Source organism: Cherax quadricarinatus, chromosome 9, assembly GCF_038502225.1.
Source record: "Cherax quadricarinatus isolate ZL_2023a chromosome 9, ASM3850222v1, whole genome shotgun sequence".
In the NCBI taxonomy this organism is placed as follows: domain Eukaryota; kingdom Metazoa; phylum Arthropoda; class Malacostraca; order Decapoda; family Parastacidae; genus Cherax; species Cherax quadricarinatus.
Genome location: NC_091300.1, coordinates 41,010,830 through 41,034,661, shown reverse-complemented (window position 1 = coordinate 41,034,661; position 23,832 = coordinate 41,010,830).

The window sequence follows — 23,832 nt, the reverse complement described above, 5'->3', positions numbered from 1 at the left end:
GGTCCTGCCTCTTTAATTACAATTATTAGTTTCTGGCTTCTAGACAGCTCTCATACTTACTGTTAAAACTGTTGCATGGAGTTTGCCTCTACACTTTCATATCTAGCTTATTCCACTCGCCACCCTGAGAGTGAAGAATTATTTCCTATCATTCATATAGCTCGTATGCATTGTTAGCTACTACGTCTCCTCGCCTCTGTGTGTTTCTATGGGCACAATTGTATTTGTGTGTAAAAATGTGCTCTCCCTTTTCTTGGTGCATATATTCGACATCGTCTTCTTTTCCTTTCTCTTCCTATTTCTTTTGACCAGCAGACATGTTTCCCACTGGCATACGTCTCCGGGTAGGACGACGTGCTGCACCAGTGGCCCTGAGGAAAACTTTTCCATCAAGGCGTAAACATGAATTTTATAGTATGTTTTTCTTTCCAAATTGCGTTTTCTTCGTTTTCGTTTACAGGTTAGTCTTCTCCGTCTCCCTTTTCTCCTTCCTCCGTCTCCTCCTTTTACTTGCTGCTACAGATTTATCCCACGGGTCATGACACACACATTCCGCAGCAGTGACTGCAGCCTCGTGCCTGTCTGCCTGGCGCCACCACCACACATTCCACCTGCTAAATAAGACAAAGCCATGGTTCCAATCCCATCAGCTGACGTACCATTCGAGTGACAAAGGATGTAAATTCCTGTCATTGGAATCTGTTTTACATTTCTCCTGCTGGCAATTGTTTGTAGACGGAGGAGGAGGAGAGAGAGAGAGAGAGAGAATTATTTTTCTTATTAAGCAAAATTCAGTACCACTTTGCGACAACTTTATTCAGGTTATTAATCCCTAGAGAAAAATAAAAGCTCAGAATATCCCAGGAAAGCGGAGCAGTTTTTATTTATTTTTGCTATTGTAATTCTCAGTTCGTCTTTCCCTAGAATATCACCCACAAGAGTCGAACGATTCACTGCTAGATCAGGGGCAGCAGGTGTTAGGAGACAGCCATACGTCTCGACCTTCCCAAGATTGAACCCAAGAGTTCAATCTTGGGAAGTAAGATAAGTAGGCTAGAATGGCGGGAGTGACAGAGTGAGAGACAGGGTGGTCCGGGGGATGGTTTACACAGACAGGGGAGAGATAGTGGGACGGTCATCTGTCTTGAGAGTCGCCACACAGCCTCACAGCTGTTCGTTTCACTTCCTCTCTATCTCCGTCTGTGTCAGATTTTTTTTATTGGTATTTGTCTTAGCTGTCAGCCTGGCCAACCCTTCTCCTGTCACTGTGAGCGTCTAGCAGGTCAACTAATTAGTCTTGGCCATGTACTCTCCTATTTGTAGTCAGTTGAAGTGGCGAGGATGGAGTTTGTGCTCATTGCCCTGTGTCATAACTCAGTACGACCGGTTTCGCTATTTTTTCTGCCTGGTGGGTTCTGCCATACCTGTCTTTAATGCTGTATAAGGAATTTGGTTCTCCCTCCTCCCTCGGTATACCATGCTATTCCCTGACCACTTTGAGATTGAAATATTTTCTGAAGATCTTGTAGCTTGTTTGTGTCACTTCCATTTATGTCTCTTATTTTATTGATCTTTGCTTTTTAAAAAATCTGCCCCTTTGCGCACTTTAAAGTCCTGTCGAGTATTTTGCACTCTTATCATATCGTTCCTGGTCTTTCTATCCTCCAAGATCACCAAATTAAATTTTTAAATCTCTCTTCATAGGTCAGTTTTGTCAACTGTTTACCAAGTTTCAGTGTTAGCCTTTAGATTTTTTTTTTTAGTTTTCTATATTGCTCCAGTAGTGCGTCGCGTGCGCGCGCGTATGTAATAATCAGCTAGGTTAGGTTAGGTAAGATTCGTCAGGAAACAGGATACGTGTTTCCTGACGGTGTTTTTTGCCATATGATGACTAGCCACTGGGGCTTTTAGTTATCTGACTGTGGCCTTCCGCTGGCCTACCGGTCCACCTCTTAAAAAAATAAGGTTAAATCTTCTCTATGGAAATAAATGGTATAAAATACCGACACCGGCGAAGAGGCCCCTGCCTCATCGCTGATCGCTACGAGCTTCACTGTCTCCTGGCTCTGAGAACCTTATCATACTTCGTCTTAAAGCTAAGTGTGGATTCTGCCTCTACTACATCACTTTCCAGTTCGTTCCACTTCATGACTTTTCTAAGGTTGAAGAAATTCTTCCAAACATCGCTATGACTCGTCTGAATCTTCATCTTCCAGCTGTGCCCTCGTGTTCTTGTTTCCCATATCTCAAATAATCTGTACCAATTCACCCTGTAAATTCCTCTCAGTATTTTGTATGCTATCATATTCTCTATGTCCTGCTCTCCTCCAGCCCTCCAGCGTCATCAGGTTGAGTTCCTTTAACCTGTCCTCATATGACATACCCCTTAGCGCTACTAGGGCTAATCTCGTTGCTAACCTCTTAACTTTCTCAAATTTCTTGGTACGTACGTACGTGTGTGTGTGTGTGTGTGTGTGTGTGTGTGTGTGTGTGTGTGTGTGTACTCACCTGTATGTGGTTGTGGGGGTCGATTCGAAGCTCCTGACTCCGTGTGTGTTTGAGTGTTTGTGTACAGGGGTCAAGTCGCAGCTCCTGGGCCCACGTCTCTTAGCTACTGTTAACTGGCTATATTGATTCCTGGCCTTCAGGGCCAAACTATACTTACGTGTTAGGTGATGAGCAGTACTTTGAATTTTCAGACGAAATACATTTATGACGTTGACTATGTTCATTGTATGAGGACAGTGACCAACTGTATGAAATAGAGGAAGGGACACGGATGAAAGTCGCTCACCCACTTATTTCACTATACTGTAGAAAGAACTTTAGTGTCATTGTATTAACCAGGTTGGACTATCCTGGGAAGAAGGAAGTGGAAACTGACTCTATACATGACTTTTAAAATTGTTAGGATAGCTATATAGAAAATAGGCAGCAGTGGTCACATGGCGAGCCCTAGAGCTGGAGCTCGAGCCCTCAAGCACTTACAAGTACACACACCCGTTGTCTGAGGAGAGATGTATTTCCCTCATCTCTCAGTCTCGCTCTTCCAGAGATCCCTCATCTTTCTCTTTTGTTTTTTAGTTCTTTAGTCCAAACTTTCTTGTTTTTTCCCCTCTCGTGAATCCATCAGTCTGGATATTCTACACCAATCTTGGAAAATGTGTGTGTGTGTGTGTGTGTGTGTGTGTGTGTGTGTGTGTGTGTGTGTGTGTGTGTGTGTGTGTGTGTGTGTATGTGTATGTATGTGTGTGTGTGTATATGTATGTGTGTGTGTGTGTGTGTGTGTGTGTGTGTGTGTGTGTGTGTGTGTGTGTGTGTGTGTGTGTACTCACCTAGTTGAGGTTGCGGGGGTCGAGTCCGAGCTCCTGGCCCCGCCTCTTCACTGATCGCTACTAGGTCACTCTCCCTGAACCGTGAGCTTTATCATACCTCTGCTTAAAGCTATGTATGGATCCTGCCTCCACTACATCGCTTCCCAAACTATTCCACTTACTGACTACTCTGTGGCTGAAGAAATACTTCCTAACATCCCTGTGATTCATCTGTGTCTTCAACTTCCAACTGTGTCCCCTTGTTACTGTGTCCAATCTCTGGAACATCCTGTCTTTGTCCACCTTGTCAATTCCTCTCAGTATTTTGTATGTCGTTATCATGTCCCCCCTATCTCTCCTGTCCTCCAGTGTCGTCAGGTTGATTTCCCTTAACCTCTCCTCGTAGGACATACCTCTTAGCTCTGGGACTAGTCTTGTTGCAAACCTTTGCACTTTCTCTAGTTTCTTTACGTGCTTGGCTAGGTGTGGGTTCCAAACTGGTGCCGCATACTCCAATATGGGCCTAACGTACACGGTGTACAGGGTCCTGAACGATTCCTTATTAAGATGTCGGAATGCTGTTCTGAGGTTTGCTAGGCACCCATGTGCTGCAGCAGTTTTTGGTTGATGTGCGCTTCAGGAGATGTGCCTGGTGTTATACTCACCCCAAGATCTTTTTCCTTGAGTGAGGTTTGTAGTCTCTGGCCCCCTAGACTGTACTCCGTCTGCGGTCTTCTTTGCGGCGCTGAGGACATCTTCATTAGTGCAAGATTTTTTTTGCATTCCGGTGAGAAACAGCGAGCTACTGGAGAAACTTATGGTCCTCATCAGTAAAAAAAAAAAATGTCTACCTGAGGTAGGAAGAACGCCAGTCTTCCATAATGTATGCGTAATTGAAGGTAAGCTTACCTGGAGTTGGCATTCAAGATTCATTACTCTCTTCGCTTCCCTCTTGTAAGCATACTTTAATGTTTTTTGTGTGTATGTTTCAGTATTTATGTGTGTACTCACCTGTCCGTGGTTGCAGGGCCAGGAGTCTCAGCTCCTGGCCTCCTCGCTTGTCGCTACTAGATTTACTTCCTCCTGGCCTCCAGAGCCATATCGTACCTCTTCATGAAGCTATGTATATGTCCCGCTTCTACTATTTCATTCTCCAGGTCGTTCTACTTCCTGACTACTCAATGATTTAACGAATACTTCCTAACGTCCCTTTGATTCGTCTGAGTTTTCAACTTACAGCTATGCCCTCTTGTTCCCGTTTCCCATTTCTCAAACAGTCTGTCATTCACCCCATAAGTTCCTCTCAGTATTTTGTACTTTATTATATCACGCCTATTCCTGCTGTCCTCTAGTGATATCAGACTGAGTTCCCTTAAGCTCTCCTCATAGGATATATCCTTTAGCTTCGGGACTAGTCTCGTTACAAACCTTTGCACTTTCTCCAATTTCTTGATATGCTTGACCAAGTGTGGGTTCCATACAGGTGCTGCATACTCCAGTATTGGACTGACGTACACTGTGTACAGTCTCGTGAACGACTCCTTAGATTGGGCAAACACGCATTTGCTGCAGCAATTATTTGGTTGATGTGCACCTCAGTGGCTTCATCTGTCCACACGAAGAAGAATGGTGAAGAATAGGGAGTTTGATTACATCGACTCAGCCTTAATTAACTGCAAGGAGCGGCGGTCGCTTGACCACAGGTCGTATACTGGTACTGCATCTGGGATCAATTACTCGCTGTAGCAGTAAACAAGATATTTGCCCCTTCTGAGAGGGCTGGGCCCCTCAGGGCTGAAGGGGGCGGATACCCCCCTCCTGGAGAAAATTTCTCCACATATACTGTAGACAGGTGAGGTGAAGCAGTCGTAGGTAGTATCATATAAGCAATGCTACTCCTTTACCTCTTTCAATCTCTCTTCAGTGTTTGATATCCAGCCGGAAAGATTGCGCCTCTTATCTCCATGAGCTTTGTGAGTGCAGTGATATTTGGGGATGCCTCCACCATTTATTTGTTCCACTCATCACTCATTTGTTATTCTGTCTGCATTGATGTACCATACTTTCAGCTTTCTTTTGTTACAGTGTTCCATTTCATGGGTTCCTGAATTTCTGGTTCTTGTATGTGGGGTCAGGGTTGGTGTGGGATGGTGGTATGGTTGAGGAGTTTTTCTTGGAGTGGGGTCAGGATCCTGAATGTAGATTGAGGAGGTTGGGGCGAAGAGGGGCATGGGCTCTGGGAGTTGGGGGAAGGGGCACTAGTGAGGAAGGTACTTGTGCTGGAAAGAAAGGAGGTCGTGGGTGTTGGGAGGGTGGCATATAGTTCGTTTTTTATTGTGTTTGGTTGGGAGAGTGGGCTAGGGTTTAATTGGGATCTGTATGTGGATGTGTTTGGTGTTCATCTGGAGGCTGAGCTTCCATATCCATCGATGCATGCCCATCCTCTTCTTCCTGCCTCTGGTGTCTTTGTACCCTCTCAGTTCCTCTTGCTCCTTTTTTGTTCTGTCTCATTCGAGGTACACCCAGTTGTATTTTTTTCGCTGAATGATCTCATCTCATGCCCTTATGTTGAGAGGGTCAATTTGATTGGATGGATTCCCTTTCCCCCTTCCTCACTACTTTCTAAGTTTGAGAGTCAGTTTGATTGGATGGATCGCCCCCCCCTCCCTCACTACTTTCGAAGTCTCTGAAAATTTGTCACCTGGGTCACTTCAGCCACTCCGCCTGGTGGGCTGATGATATTTTGAATCTTCTGTTCCTCTACCTGCCATATTTTATCGTGAGTCCTACCTTCAGCGTCCTGAAGTTCATGGGTAATGAGCAACTTCTGTCTCTTTATTCTTCCCAGGTCTTTTCTTCCATATTTCTGAGTCTGTTTTGACCATCGCATTTGCTGTTCTTAGCATCTGTGCCTTCTGGTTGCCTGAGAGTATCTCTGCAAATGTCTTCTTTTACTCTTCCTTCAGTTCTCATCTGCTATCTGCTATAACTGTTCCAGCTCCCATCTTACCCTTTTCCCACATCAGTCCCAATTCCTTCTTCAGATTCTCTTCCAGGTTTTGTTCCATTGCCTCAGCAGCTCCATCCCATCTCAAATTCCCTGTTCTCTGCAGATACCTTCTCCATCTCCTTCATTGTTTTGCAAAAAAATCATTAAAATTTTTTCCCACTCATATTCCACCTTGCCCCTAACTCTGCTACCATCAGTTCCCTCTCAGTCCATTCCTCCTTGTCTTCCCTTCTTCTTCTAGCTGACTTTTGGATTCCCATTTCTGTGCTTTTTCATGTTTCATAGATACGATCATTCCCTCGGATTGCAGTTTACTAGCAGCGAACTATGTCTCTGCTATGTTCAGGTCACCAAAGATGAGTGTGTTTGTGTGTGCTTGAGCATGTATGTGTGTGTCCTCATGCACATTTTCACGTATTTGTGTGCGTGTGTGTGCCCGAGTTTTTGTGACCGAGGGTGGTCACTGTTATGTTTCAGAAGGCAGCTGTAGTGGTTATGAGTCTCTCACTCCTATTAATAGTATATACCTGGAGTATACCTGGAGAGGGTTTCGGGGGTCAACGCCCCCGTGGCTCTTTCCGAGACCAGGCCTTGTGATGGACCAGGGTCTGATCAACCAGGCTGTTACTGCTGGCCGCATGCAAACTCACGTACGAACCACAGCCCGGCTGGTCAGGTACTGACTTTAGGTGCCTGTCCAGTGCCGTCTTGAAGACAGCCAGGGGTCTGTTGATAACCCCCCCCCCATTATGTATGCTGGGAGGCAGTTGAACAGTCTTGGGCCCCGGACACTTTTTGTGTTCTCTCAGTGTACTCGTGGCACCCCTGCTTTTCATTGGGAGAATGTTGCATCTCCTACTGAGTCTTTTGCTTTCATAGGGAGTGATTTTCATGTGCAAGTTTGGTGCTAATTCCCTGCATTCCAGGGAATACAAATCAAGGGACTGCAATCGTTCCCAGTAATTTAGATTCCTTATCATACTTATGTGTGCCGTGAAAGCTCTTTGTACACTCTCCAGGTCAGCAATTTCTCGTGCCTTGAAGGGGGCAGTTAGTGTACAGCAGTATTCCAGCCTAGAGAGAACAAGCGATTTGAAGAGAATTATCATGGGCGTGGCGTCCCTAGTTTTGAAGGTTCTCATTATCCATCCTATCATTTTTCCTAGTAGATGCGATAGATACATAGTTGTGGTCTTTGAAGTCGAGATCCTCAGACATTATCACTTCCAAGTCCTTCATATTACTTTTTCGCCCTATTGTATCCTTAGAATTTGTTGTATACCCTGATAGTTTTAATTTCCTCAAGTTTTCCATATCTGGGTGATTGAAATTTCTCTTCATTGAACTTCATATTGTTTTAAGTGGTCCATTTAAAGATTTGGTTGATGTCCACTTGGAGTCTTGTGGTGTTTTCGATGGAGGTCACTGTCATGGCAGTTCGGGTGTCATCCGCAAAAGGAAGACGCGGGGCTATGGCTTACGTCTCTGTCCATGTCAGATATGAGAATGAGGAATAGAATGGGAGTGAGTACTGTGCCTTATGGAGCAGAGATTTTTCACCGTAGCTACCTCAGACTTTACTCTATTTACTATTACTCTTTGTGTTCTGTTTGTCAGGAAGTTATAGATCCATCTACCAACATTTCCTGTTATTCCATTATCAAGCATTTTGTGCGCTATTACACCATGGTCACACTTGTCGAAGGCTTATGCAAAATCTGTGTATACTACATCTGTATTTTGTTTATCCTCTACAGCATCCAGGACCTTGTCATAGTGATCCAGTAGCTGGGACAGGCAGGAGTGACCTACTCTAAACCAGTGTGTTAAAACAAATAAAATATATACATTACATACCGGTGCACACACCTGCCCGTGGAGTTAAGAATTTTCCCAAACAAGGCACTAATTACTCTGTCAGGAATGTCCCTACTTATCTCTTGGCACTCATAGGTAAGGAGTGATAGTGATCTTTTCACATTCAGCTAAAGGCGAGAATCAGAAAATAAAACCTGATCAAAATGCACCCACATACAGGTAAGTATCATGCGCCTGGCTGTCGAAGGTGCAGCTGTGAGGCATCGCGGCTGGTCTTACTGATATCGTACAGTACATAGCAGATGTGTATACACAAACCGTACCACGGGTGGGGATAGAACCCGCGATCAGAGAGTATGATTTGTTTACACTCGTGGCATTACGATTTCGTGAGTCGTGTATACACAGTATTATTTACTATCAAATCCTCTTAAATTAAGGTTTTTTATGTTGTAATTATGTCCCTCTTGTCCTCTCCGCCAAGGTCGTCAGGTTCAGCTTTTTAACTTGTGTGTGTACACTCGCCTGTTTGTAATTGCAGAGTTCAGTTCACAGCTCCTGGCCCCGCTTATGTGTGTGTGTGTGTGTGTGTGTGTGTGTGTGTGTGGGATACACAACATAGAGGAAGTGAAAAGGGAGGCTGAGAAAGCTAGAGCAGGAATAAACGAAAACGAGCAAAGGGAAGAAATTAGCCTAGAAGAAAGTGAACAAGAGAACTCAGATCAGGTGGCAGAACTTGGGAACGACACAAAATCAGTAAATATAGGTAGTCAGAACATTTGCAGATACTATGCTAAAGGTATGTGCCTATATGTCAGAGATTGTTGGAATAAAACACACCAAAAAATGTGCCAACATGTTGAGGAAGGGAAAGTGTCGTTTCAACAAAAAGTGCAGCAGGTACTTCCATCCAGTAATGTGTAAAGCTTCAACGCAATCCAGAGAATGTTATGACCTGAGCTGCCCAGACCATCATGTAAAAGGAACGCGGCGCTAGAGAGTTAGCAGAGAAAGGGAAATTGAACAGCATTCTTTTTCAGACAAAAAGAGAAAAGATCAAAACAGAGGAAGAGACAAACAAGAGGAATGGTACAGAGAGGACAGGTGGGCAGTAAAATGGAGCGTACCAAACCAGGCGTCAGCCCATGAAGGCCGAATAAGCAAACAAACGCGAAGCCAGTACTGGAGAAACCAGGGGCGTGTACACCAGGGGACATACCAGATAGTACACCACCAGTGGTACTAATGAAACGCAGAGCGAGACAAAACATCCCACATGGTAATTCCTGCTTCATATTTGCAAATATTCAGGGTTTGAAATCAAATAAAAATGATAGTTATGTCAGTGGGCTCCTAACAGAAGCGAATTTCATGTTCGGAGCATTTACAGAAACACATACAAGGGATGTTTTGGACGGAGAGATTAAGATAGAAAACTACAACATGTATAGATGTGATAGAATCAATAGGTCACAGGGAGGAGTAGGAATCTATGTAAAGGATACTGTCTGTTGCACAGAAGTGCTGAACTCTACGAATGATATAGTAGAAATTCTAGGAATTAAAGTTGAAAATAGGAATTTGGTAATTAACCTAGTATACAAACCACCAACAGTAACTGCTGAGGAATTCGCAGATCAGTTAAGTAAGATAGATAGCTATCTGGATAGGCTAGAAAATCCTGCACCAAATATTTTACTCCTTGGAGATTTTAATCTCCCTCATGTAAAATGGAAGATGGCGCAACGTAATGTTATACCAGAAATATCTCCGGGAAGCACCCTGGCTCAACAGGTACATACCAGGGAACTAATGAGGCTTTGTGAAAAGTACTCTTTAAACCAACAGATAATTGATCCCACTAGAAATGAAAATTCCCTGGATTTGATATTCACAAACAACGAGGAACTGATCAGAGACATAACAGTTACAAAAACTATATACTCTGATCATATCATAGAGGTTCAAACTAGTATTCACTCAGGGGTAGGAAACTGCATCACAAAGTTAGAGACGAGATGTTCAGTAAGTTTAATTTTAACAACCATAGAATTGACTGGGAAAAAATAAACCAAGAGCTATCAGACATACCCTGGGAATCAGACATGAGCATCCTAAATCCCCAGGAGTGCCTAGAGAAGTTGAATACAGAAGCATACAAAGTATGTATGAAACACGTACCATTGAGGAAACCCAGAGGAAGATCAGATATATATAGAGAGAGCGTAGATGGTACAGAAGAAAACGGGTTACTGAACTGCTTAAAAACACAAATATGCTACATCAGAGGAAAGACAGACTTAGCAGAGAGATCACTGAATTAGAGCAAAAACTTAGGATGTCATACCTCACAGAAGAAGTACAAAGGGAACAAAGGGCCATACAAAATATTGCAAGAAACCCAAAATATTTCCATTCCTACGCAGAATCCAAGCTAAGAGCCACCTGTAGAATTGGACCACTACTGAGAGGAGAGACTATACTGACGACGAACAGGAAATGAGTGAAATCCTAAAAGAACAGTACGAGTCGGTGTTCAGCAACCCACTAAATGACAGCAGAGTAGAAAATGCAGATATGTTTTTCACTCCAGAAGAAGGCCACACAGACCAACTAACTGACGTTAGTACAAATCCCATAGTTTTCGAAAAAGAAATGGAAAAACATGTCCACTCCGCACCTGGACCAGATTCAAGGAATGCTCTATTTGTAAAGAAGTGCAACTAGCACGAGCCCTCAGTGTTCTTTGGAGAAAAGGCTTAGATCTAGGTGAAATAAGGGAGGTAGTAGAGGACTAGCTAAAAATTACAGACCAGTAGCCCTAACTTCTCACATCATAAAAATCTTCGAAAGAGTGATGAGACGGCAGATAACAAATTTCATGGAGCAGCACAACCAACATAACCCGAACCAGCATTGTTTTAGAGCAGGACGATCATGTCTGTCACAGCTGCTGAACCATTATGACAGAATTATGGAGGCATTGGAAGACAACCAAAACGCAGATGTAATTTACACAGATTTTGCAAAAGCGTTTGACAAATGCGATCATGGAGTGATAGCGCACAAAATGAAGGCCATGGGCATTACGGGATTTTCGGTTTCCTGACGCATAGAACACAAAAAGTAGTAGTGAACAGGGCAAGATCCAGCATCAAGCGAGGCCAAAAGCTCAGTGCCCCAAGGCACTGTCCTGGCACCTCTGCTGTTTCTCATCCTCATAGCAGACATAGACAAACACCCGGCACAGTTTTGTATCATCATTTGCAGATAACACTAAAATAAGCATGAAAGTCAGTACGGTAGAGGACAATGAAAAAGTACAAGAAGACATAAACAGGGTTTTCCAGTGGGCAGTGGAGAACATGACGTTCACTGGCGAAAAGTTCCAGCTGCTTAGGTATGGAAAGAATGAAGAACTCAAAAGGAGCACTATATACAAAACTCAAGAGGGTCACTAAATAGAATGTAAGGAACACGTAAAAGACCTAGGAAAAATTATGTCAGCAGACCTTTCTTTTAAAGACCATAACAAGACAAAGATCACGACAGCCAGGAAGATGACGGGGTGGGTATTGAGAACTTTCAAAACGAGGGAAATAATGCTGATGGTGACACTCTTCAAATCGCTAGTGCTCCTTCACTTGGAATATTGCTCAGTGCTGACGGTCCCGTTCAAGGCAGAAGAAATATCTGAGCTGGAACAAATACAGAGATCGTTTACGGCTCACATTGAGCCTGTAAAGCACCTAAACTACTGGGAACGCCTTCAAGTCTTGAACATGTATTCATTGGAGCGGAGGAGAGAGAGGTACATGATAATATATGCCTGGAAGGTACTCGAGGGCTTGGTCCCAAATCTGCACACTGCCATAACAACATACTGGAGTGAGAGATATGGGAGGAAGTGTAAAATAAACCCAGTGAGGAGCAGGGGTGCGGTGGGGACAAAAAGGGAACACTGTATCAACATCTGGGGTCCCAGACTATTCAACATCTTACCAGAAGGTATCAGAAACACGGCTGGAACCAGTGTAGAAGCCTTCAAGAGGAAACTGAACAAGTATCTTCATCAGGTGGACAGATACCTTAAGTCAGTGCCGGATCATCCGGGCTGTGGCTCGTACGTTGGACTACGTGATGCCAGCAGTAACAGCCTGGTGGATCAGGCCCTGATCCACCGGGAGGCCCGGTCGTGGACCGGGCCGCGGGGGCATTGATCCCCGGAATAACGTCCAGGTAGGTGCCAGAGCAACCAAGCTGTGATGGATATGTGGGGCAGCGGGCCTTCAGCAGCAACAGCCTGGTTGACCAGGCAAGCACCAGACGAGCATGGCCCATTTCCGGGTTCAGAGAGTATATAAACTATCGAAACTCTTCAAAGGTATAGGAACCAATTTTCACCTTATTGAATTGAACAGTCAGAACGCTGACATGTACTTCTAGAACGCAGACATAAAAATTGTATATAATAATTTTCATCTTGAAAATCCTAGCGACCAGTTCCAAATCTGTACGAAGACATAACCTCTTGCGAGAGCGGGAGACATTGTAAACGGTGCACAGTACCCCGTTGAAAAGCAAGGCTTCAAATATACATACCATCTTCACACCACGCGTATCTGTGACCTGTTTCGTGAGTGGCTTTCTACTCGGTCTTCTTCAACCAGGCTGTTTGTGTTGACGGCCCTCTGAACAACACAGCCATGACAGCCTGGTTGATATGGCGCTTGGTAGGGGTAGTGATTCAGTTTTCTCTTGAGGACTGTTGCAATAGTTCTTGCAATATTTCTGATATCTGTTGGTTGCAGGTTGTATGGTCTAGGCCTACGGATATTGACTCAGTGTTTTCTTATTATTCCCATGGACTTCATGCTCTTACACACGGTCTGTTATACACTTCCATATTTCTCACTCCATTGCGTTGTTATGGTATTATGTAGTTCTTAAGACTAGGCTCTTAAGCATCTTCCATATATATATTATCATGTATCTCTTCTTTTCTTCAGAGACTACATGATAAGTGTTTTGAGGCTGTACTGGTATTCTAAATCATTGTTTACATTCATCTGGGCCCTCTAGGTATTTCCTGGTCCACTTGACCTGCTGTTCCTTTACTTTTGTATTTTCTTGGATAACTTCTGGGGAAGTTTAGTGAAGTACGATATCGAATGGTATTTCAGTTCCAGAATTATGCCGGCAACCCAGACCTGCCATTTTACTTATATTACCGAAAAAAAAATTACGCAAGATTTTCTATCCCTAAAATAATGCATTTTTTCTCTGATAAGTCATTTCTTTTCACTTCTTGCAATATTCTCCGGAACTGTTAGTATTATACAAGTCCTTGACAGTGATCTTCGTCTCAGGGTTGTCTATCTGCTTCCCCCCCACACCCCCCATTTTTTTTATATTTTTGGCATCGGCCGTGTCTAAAGTGACCTGTTTAAAATTCTTACTGTTAGTACACATTAACTTCCTCCTTTCTCTCGATACTTGTTTTAGCAGGTTCCATTGTTTTTGTTGTGCCGATCCTTTCATTATTTCCAGTATTTCTTCTCTTATCGTTGGGTCGTTTTCTAAATCTTGTTTTATGACCAGAAATATCTTAGTTGTAGTGGCAAAATAAAGAAAAATTCCTCAAATTTGTTGAAAATCTTCAATAAAACAAGGTGAAAATTTGTAAAAGAAAGTTTTTGTTTCAGATCAAATATTAAGACTTTGTTCAATGCCCGTTGCTGACAGGTGTTAACATCTGTGCGAATGTTACCTCGTTAAACCTTGCGCTAAGTTCCCCACTCTTCTTCAGTAAGAACTCCTCCCACCTTTTGTTTCTTGGACCTTGTCACATTAATCCCTTAGTCACTTTTTCTTCTGAGAAATAGTATTTGAGGCAGTCAGTCCCTCAGCCTGGAGAAGACTTCAGTTGCCTCTGTATTTGAAGTCTAGTGTGTAGGCGAAACATTTCAACAGTAAAGATACCCAACTGTTGCACATGTCTTAATCATTAACTTGTCCATATTTTATGCTATTTTCAACATAACACTTTTCCTTCTTTTGTGGCTGTGGTGAATTGTGAATATCTCTCTCTCTCTCTCTCTCTCTCTCTCTCTCTCTCTCTCTCTCTCTCTCTCTCTCTCTCGACAGAGATGGTCAGTGACACGTAACAGTTGGTTGATATCTCTGAAAGAGGTGGAACAACCCACGTAGCGCTCACGCGTCTCTGGAAACAACGTTGCCCTAGGGGCTTAGAGCTGGGTGGGTTGTGGCAGCAGGGGTGGAAATGGGACCAGATTGTGTCTTTGGTCTTACTGATGACAATAATTGCCGCTGTAATTAATCTGTGATGGAAATCTGTGTGCCATAACGCATCCCTTGTGAAGGTTGGGGGAACACGGGACTTGATTTAAAAAAAAATGAGACGGCCTGCGGGAAGGCCCCAAATCATTTTAGTGAAGTGCATATGTATGGCTGAGTATTTCTGCTTATATATGCATGTATATATATGTGTATATATATATATATATATATATATATATATATATATATATATATATTTCTTTCAACACACCGGCCGTATCCCACCGAGGTGGGGTGGCCCAAAAGGAAAAATGAAAGTTTCTCCTTTTACATTTAGTAATTTGTACAGCAGAAGGGGTTACTAGCCCCTTGCTCCCGGCATTTTAGTCGCCTCTTACAACACGCATGGCTTACGGAAAAAGAATTCTGTTCCACTTCCCCATGGAGATAGGAAATAAACAAGAACTAAAAAGAAAATAGAAGAAAACTCAAAGGGGTGTGTATATATATGCTTGTACATGTATGTGTAGTGTGGCCTAAGTGTAAGTAGAAGTAGCAAGATGTACCTGAAATGTTGCATATTTATGAGACAGAAAAAAGGACTCCAGCAATCCTACCATCATGTAAAACAATTACAGGCTTTCATTTTACACTCACTTGGCAGGACGGTAGTACCTCCCTGGGTGGTTGCTGTCTAGCAGCCTACTACCTAGGATATATATATATATATATATATATATATATATATATATATATATATATATATATATATATATATATATATATATATATATATAGTAGTAGAGCAATGGGCTAGTAACCCCTTCTCCTGTATACATTTACTAAAAAAGAGAAGAAGAAAAACTTTATAAAACTGGGTTGTTTAAATGTGCGTGGATGTAGTGCGGATGACAAGAAACAGATGATTGCTGATGTTATGAATGAAAAGAAGTTGGATGTCCTGGCTCTAAGCGAAACAAAGCTGAAGGGGGTAGGAGAGTTTCAGTGGGGGGAAATAAATGGGATTAAATCTGGAGTATCTGAGAGAGTTAGAGCAAAGGAAGGGGTAGCAGTAATGTTAAATGATCAGTTATGGAAGGAGAAAAGAGAATATGAATGTGTAAATTCGAGAATTATGTGGATTAAAGTAAAGGTTGGATGCGAGAAGTGGGTCATAATAAGCGTGTATGCACCTGGAGAAGAGAGGAATGCAGAGGAGAGAGAGAGATTTTGGGAGATGTTAAGTGAATGTATAGGAGCCTTTGAACCAAGTGAGAGAGTAATTGTGGTAGGGGACCTGAATGCTAAAGTAGGAGAAACTTTTAGAGAGGGTGTGGTAGGTAAGTTTGGGGTGCCAGGTGTAAATGATAATGGGAGCCCTTTGATTGAACTTTGTATAGAAAGGGGTTTAGTTATAGGTAATACATATTTTAAGAAAAAGAGGATAAATAAGTATACACGATATGATGTAGGGCGAAATGACAGTAGTTTGTTGGATTATGTATTGGTAGATAAAAGACTGTTGAGTAGACTTCAGGATGTACATGTTTATAGAGGGGCCACAGATATATCAGATCACTTTCTAGTTGTAGCTACACTGAGAGTAAAAGGTAGATGGGATACAAGGAGAATAGAAGCATCAGGGAAGAGAGAGGTGAAGGTTTATAAACTAAAAGAGGAGGCAGTTAGGGTAAGATATAAACAGCTATTGGAGGATAGATGGGCTAATGAGAGCATAGGCAATGGGGTCGAAGAGGAATGGGGTAGGTTTAAAAATGTAGTGTTAGAGTGTTCAGCAGAAGTTTGTGGTTACAGGAAAGTGGGTGCAGGAGGGAAGAGGAGCGATTGGTGGAATGATGATGTAAAGAGAGTAGTAAGGGAGAAAAAGTTAGCATATGAGAAGTTTTTACAAAGTAGAAGTGATGCAAGGAGGGAAGAGTATATGGAGAAAAAGAGAGAGGTTAAGAGAGTGGTGAAGCAATGTAAAAAGAGAGCAAATGAGAGAGTGGGTGAGCTGTTATCAACAAATTTTGTTGAAAATAAGAAAAAGTTTTGGAGTGAGATTAACAAGTTAAGGAAGCCTAGAGAACAAATGGATTTGTCAGTTAAAAATAGGAGAGGAGAGTTATTAAATGGAGAGGTAGAGGTATTGGGAAGATGGAGGGAATATTTTGAGGAATTGTTAAATGTTGATGAAGATAGGGAAGCTGTGATTTCGTGTATAGGGCAAGGAGGAATAACATCTTGTAGGAGTGAGGAAGAGCCAGTTGTGAGTGTGGGGGAAGTTCGTGAGGCAGTAGGTAAAATGAAAGGGGGTAAGGCAGCCGGGATTGATGGGATAAAGATAGAAATGTTAAAAGCAGGTGGGGATATAGTTTTGGAGTGGTTGGTGCAATTATTTAATAAATGTATGGAAGAGGGTAAGGTACCTAGGGATTGGCAGAGAGCATGCATAGTTCCTTTGTATAAAGGCAAAGGGGATAAAAGAGAGTGCAAAAATTATAGGGGGATAAGTCTGTTGAGTGTACCTGGTAAAGTGTATGGTAGAGTTATAATTGAAAGAATTAAGAGTAAGACGGAGAATAGGATAGCAGATGAACAAGGAGGCTTTAGGAAAGGTAGGGGGTGTGTGGACCAGGTGTTTACAGTGAAACATATAAGTGAACAGTATTTAGATAAGGCTAAAGAGGTCTTTGTGGCATTTATGGATTTGGAAAAGGCGTATGACAGGGTGGATAGGGGGGCAATGTGGCAGATGTTGCAAGTGTATGGTGTAGGAGGTAGGTTACTGAAAGCAGTGAAGAGTTTTTACGAGGATAGTGAGGCTCAAGTTAGAGTATGTAGAAAAGAGGGAAATTTTTTCCCAGTAAAAGTAGGCCTTAGACAAGGATGTGTGATGTCACCGTGGTTGTTTAATATATTTATAGATGGGGTTGTAAGAGAAGTAAATGCGAGGGTCTTGGCAAGAGGCGTGGAGTTAAAAGATAAAGAATCACACACAGGGTGGGAGTTGTCACAGCTGCTCTTTGCTGATGACACTGTGCTCTTGGGAGATTCTGAAGAGAAGCTGCAGAGATTGGTGGATGAATTTGGTAGGGTGTGCAAAAGAAGAAAATTAAAGGTGAATACAGGAAAGAGTAAGGTTATGAGGATAACAAAAAGATTAGGTGATGAAAGATTGAATATCAGATTGGAGGGAGAGAGTATGGAGGAGGTGAACGTATTCAGATATTTGGGAGTGGACGTGTCAGCGGATGGGTCTATGAAAGATGAGGTGAATCATAGAATTGATGAGGGAAAAAGAGTGAGTGGTGCACTTAGGAGTCTGTGGAGACAGAGAACTTTGTCCTTGGAGGCAAAGAGGGGAATGTATGAGAGTATAGTTTTACCAACGCTCTTATATGGGTGTGAAGCATGGGTGATGAATGTTGCAGCGAGGAGAAGGCTGGAGGCAGTGGAGATGTCATGTCTGAGGGCAATGTGTGGTGTGAATATAATGCAGAGAATTCGTAGTTTGGAAGTTAGGAGGAGGTGCGGGATTACCAAAACTGTTGTCCAGAGGGCTGAGGAAGGGTTGTTGAGGTGGTTCGGACATGTAGAGAGAATGGAGCGAAACAGAATAACTTCAAGAGTGTATCAGTCTGTAGTGGAAGGAAGGCGGGGTAGGGGTCGGCCTAGGAAGGGTTGGAGGGAGGGGGTAAAGGAGGTTTTGTGTGCGAGGGGCTTGGACTTCCAGCAGGCATGCGTGAGCGTGTTTGATAGGAGTGAATGGAGACAAATGGTTTTTAATACTTGACGTGCTGTATATATATATATATATATATATATATATATATGTACGAGTATGTATGTACTTGCGAGTATGTATGTATGTACTTGCGAGTATGTATGTATGTACTTGCGAGTATGTATGTATGTACTTACGAGTATGTATGTATGTACTTACGAGTATGTATGTATGTACTTACGAGTATGTATGTAATTACGAGTATGTATGTACAGGCATGTATGCATATATTGAATCTGTATGTATGTACCAGAGTTGCCATGAGATTCTTCCAGTACTGCCGATGATTTGCTTAATACAGCTACTTTGCTAGACCAGGAAAAAACAGCAGACAAAAGCTGCGGGTAATTGTACACTTTTAATTACGAGAGTCGAAATACGCATTTGGAGTCCCGTTTTCCATGTATGTCACCAAATAATTAATATTGTTATTAGGAGTTGCACACACCACATTGAAGAATGACACACTTGTGCAATATTTGGGAATCTTTATTGAGGAAACGTTTGGCCAGCCAATGGCTTCTTCAGTCCAGTACAGAGAAGAACAGTGAAATACGAGGAGAATGAGGTAATCAGTCCCTCAGCCTGGATTCGATATGTTTATTCCATCAATATTGACATAAGTACAGCAAATACTTGAAGAAATGGCTTATAGACTGTAGTCAGGTGAGAAAAAGCGGGGGAAAGCAGTCACCATTGGACAAATCCACTAGTGTAAAGTAGGTCATGCCTGTAGGTTAGGGAAGCGTAGAAGAATTATTCCCTGTTTCAAGATCCCAATAATGATTACCAAATGTTGCACAAGCGTCTCATTTTTCAACTTGTCGGTTTTCTAGACTTTAAACCATTTACATCACACATCACATTATCATTGAAAAGTATTCCTATTATCCACTGCATTTGTGAGATTCTCTTTCAAGTTCCACAAGGATATTACGTGTAGGTGTTATTGATACTATTCTTAAGATGTTAAAGCATCATTTGTAGACTGAATGACTTTATCATCCGTCGTCTTCCTGGTGGTGACAAGACCAAGTTTAAATATTTACACTCCTCCTTTCATTGCCCAAAGAAATGGAAATAAAATTACACACATTCTCAGATAATCTAGGCAAGTTAAACTTTTGAGATTTTAATAAGGTTAGGTTAGAGTGGGTTGTGCCGTGTTTGGTTTGGCTGGGTTGGGTTATTTGGTAGGATTTGGGTCCAGCTAGAAAATTAGCGAATCTAAGGCTTTCTTTAGTGAACTGTTTTTTTTTATTGGGAAAGAAGAGGGTTGAATCTTACTGTTTTCTGATTTCAGTAAGTTATCCACGGGCACAAAAAACTGGTTCCAGATTTTACTACCAAATTGTACAAGTCAGTTACAGGAGACATCTGGTAAAGTAACTGATCACACACGTTTTGTTAAACTGCTTCCTCAGTCCCCATGAACTTCATCTTTTGGGAGTGATTTTAAAGAGTTGTTTCTCACGACCACATCTTGTCAAGTAACTAGGAACCCGAATATTGAACCTTTTTTTAAATAGTCTCGTTTTTCTGATTTTGTTTGTGCCAAAGTTATCTATATATTAAACCACGTTACGCGTGGGGATCGAACTCACGGCAAGTGAGTCGTGAAGCACACTTGCCGTGAGTTTTAGCCCCCACCCGCACCTTGGTTTGTTAGCAATAGTGTTATTACGATTTCATGAGTCAGTTGTCTATGTATAGGTTCCATTTAATTTCGCTCTTGGTAACTCGAATTCCTGTCAGTTTCACTCATTATATTTTCAGTCCTTCCATAAAAAAATTAATTAGTTTAAAATTAATGATTCATTTAAATAGCTTTAAACTCTAACCTAACCTAACAAAATCTTACTTAATGTGACCTAACGTATCCTAACCTATCATAACCTAACCTAATTTAACCTGATTTAAACTTAATCGAACGTAATCTAGCTTCTTATAACCTAACCTAAGCTAAATTCATCTAACCTAAATTAATCTAATCTATCGTACTTATATTTTAATAAACAGTTTATTATATATTTTAAATAATTTTTTTAATGTTATAGAAAGCGACTTGAATATCGTTATGAATGCTTTTAATATGGATCTTAAATGATGTTTTTTTTTAATATGGGGAGTTAAATTACCGGGAGTCAAGTTTCCGTCGTTGTCAGATGGTTGTTGGTTTGTTCTAATCTTCTGAAATTTATTAATTTTGTTCATAATCTTAGTATCAGAGTATATACTGGGACATTAACGACTGAGTAAGTTCTCTCCTTGTAACTCTAGTCAACTGCCAATAAGTAACCCACGGTTTTAGAGAGGAAGGTTCTGTCCATCCTGGACCATTATCAAGTAACGAGGGACAAGATAATGGTCAAAAGACAAGGAAACTTAAGGCACGTGGAAAAGGAGGAGAAATTTTTTACTGGGTACAGGCATGGCTGACAGACAGTAGAGAGTTTGCATAAATGGGGAGAAATCAGAATGGGGGCACGTCACAAGCGGTGTTCCTCAGGGGTCAGTGCTGGGCCCGTTGTTGTTCACAATTTACATAAACGACATAGATGAGGGAATAAATAGCGACATAAGCAAATTTGCTGATGACACCAAAATAGGCCGTCCAATTCATTCTAATGAGGACACTAGAGCACTCCAGGATGATTTGAATAGACTGATGCAATGGTCGGAGAAGTGGCAGATGCAGTTTAATATTGACGAATGCAAAGTTCTAAATGTTGGACAGGTAAATAACCATGCCACATATAAACTAAATAATGTAGATCTTAATACTACTGATTGCGAAAAGGATTTAGGAGTTCTGGTTAGCAGTAATCTAAAACCAAGACAACAGTGCATTAGTGTTCACAATAAAGCTAACAGAATTCTTGGCTTCATATCTAGAAGTATAAATAATAGAAGTCCTCAGGTTGTTCTTCAACTCTATATATCCTTGGTTAGGCCTCATTTAGACTATGCTGCTCAGTTCTGGTCACCGTATTACAGAATGGATATAAATGCTCTGGAAAACGTACAGAGGAGGATGACAATGATGATCCCATGTATCAGAAATCTTCCCTATGAGGATAGACTGAGGGCCCTTAGGGGGGATATGATCGAGGTGTATAAATGGAAAACAGGAATAAATAAAGGGATGTAAATAGCGTGCTGAAAATTTCCAGCCAAGACAGGACTCGCAGCAATGGTTTCAAGTTGGAAAAATTCAGATTCAGAAAGGATATAGGAAAGCACTGGTTTGGTAATAGAGTTGTGGATGAGTGGAACAAACTCCCGAGTACAGTTATTCAGGTTAAATGGTTGTGTAGTTTTAAAAATAAGTTAGATAAATACATGAGTGGGTGGGTGTGAGTTGGTCCTGACTAGCTTGTCCTGCTGGGTCTGGTGCAGTGCTCCACCCTTGAGTGGAGATGATCAGACTGCGTGGGTCATTGGGCTAATCCGGGGGGGTTATTGGTCTAATCTGGGGGGGTTATTGGTCTAATCTGGGGGGGTTATTGGTCTAATCTGGGGGGACATGGACCTGCTCCGCATGGGTCAGTAGGCCTGTTGCAGTGTTCCTTCTTTCTTATGTTCTTATGTTCTAAAAGACGCATCCAGTCATCGTTAAATGTTCTCAAACAATTGTGGAACAGTAAATTTTCTCACCCACGTTATTGTGGCTTATGTTCTTCTTCGACTCTAATGAACTCTTTATCATTTCAACAATTGTAAACAATACTGGCAAGATGGGGAATAAGACACAAGTGCACCATCTGGGCATTTTTATTTCAAGACATTTTGCCAACCAGTGATATTTTTCTTCAATTTACTGAAGAGATACGAAGACAGCAGATGAGGCAACGGTTTGGAAAGACAGTTATGTACAGTTCAGTATATTTATTCGAGGAAACGTTTTGGCACGAGTGTGTGTGTATATATATATATATATATATATATATATATATATATATATATATATATATATATATATATATATAGTGAGGCTCAAGTTAAGGTGTGTAGAAGAGAGGGAGACTACTTCCCGGTAAAAGTAGGTCTTAGACAGGGATGTGTAATGTCACCATGGTGGTTTAATATATTAATAAATGGGGTTGTAAAAGAAGTAAATGCTAGGGTGTTCGGAAGAGGGGTGGGATTAAATTATGGGGAATTAAATAAAAAATGGGAAGTGACACAGTTACGTTTTGCTGATGATACTGTGCTTATGGGAGATTCTAAAGAAAAATTGCAAAGGTTAGTGGACGAATTTGGGAATGTGTGTAAAGGTAGAAAGTTGAAAGTGAACATAGGAAAGAGTAAGGTGATGAGAGTATCAAATGATTTAGATAAAGAAAAACTGGATATCAAATTGAGGAGGAGGAGTATGGAAGAAGTGAATGTTTTCAGATATTTGGGAGTTGACGTGTCAGTGGATGGATTTATGAAGGATGAGGTTGATCATAGAATTGATGAAGGAAAAAAGGTGAGTGGTGCATTGAGGTATATGTGGAGACAAAAAACGTTATCTATGGAGGCAAAGAAGGGAATGTATGAAAGTATAGTGGTACCAACACTCTTATATGGGTGTGAAGCTTGGGTTGTAAATGCTGCAGCGAGGAGGCGGTTGGAGGCAGTGGAGATGTCCTGTCTAAGAGCAATGTGTGGTGTGAATATTATGCAGAAAATTCGGAGTGTGGAAATTAAGAGAAGGTGTGGAGTTAAAAAGTATTAGTCAGAGGGCTGAAGAGGGTTGAGGTGGTTTGGTCATTTAGAGAGAATGGATCAAAGTAAAATGACATGGAGAGTGTATAAATCTGTAGGGGAAGGAAGGCGGGGTAGGGGTCGTCCTCGAAAAGGTTGGAGGGAGGGGGTGAAGGTGTTGTGGGCGAGGGGTTTGGACTTCCAGCAAGCGTGCGTGAGCGTGTTAGGAGTGAATGGAGACAAATGGTATTTAGGACCTGACGATCTGTTGGAGTGTGAGCAGGGTAATATTTAGTGAAGGGATTCAGGGAAACCGGTTATTTTATTTAACCGGACTTGAGTCCTGGAAATGGGAAGTACAATGCCTGCACTTTAAAGGAGGGGTTTGGGATATTGGCAGTTTGGAGGGATATGTTGTGTATTTTTATACGTATATAATTCTAAGCTGTTGTATTCTGGGCACCTCTGCAAAAACAGTGATTATGTGTGAGTGAGGTGAAAGTTTTGAATGATGAAAGTATTTTCTTTTTGGGGATTTTCTTTCTCTTTGGATCACCCTGCCTCGGTGGGAGACGGCCGACTTGTTAAAATATATATATATATATATATATATATATATATATATATATATATATATATATATATATATATATATATACATGTCGTGCCGAATAGGTAAAACTTGCTATTTTGGCTTAAATAGCAATGCTCTTCTTGTCGAATAAGGCAAGCGAAAATTTGTGTATGCAATAATTTCGCAAAAATCATTCTGAGCCTGACGAGAAAAAATATATTTAGTTGGATTAAGCTAAATTAAATTGCGCTTGTTATAATAAGGTAAGTTTTCTAAGGTTCTTTTGGTACAAAATTATTAATTTTTACATTAACATAAATGAAAAAAAATGCCTTAA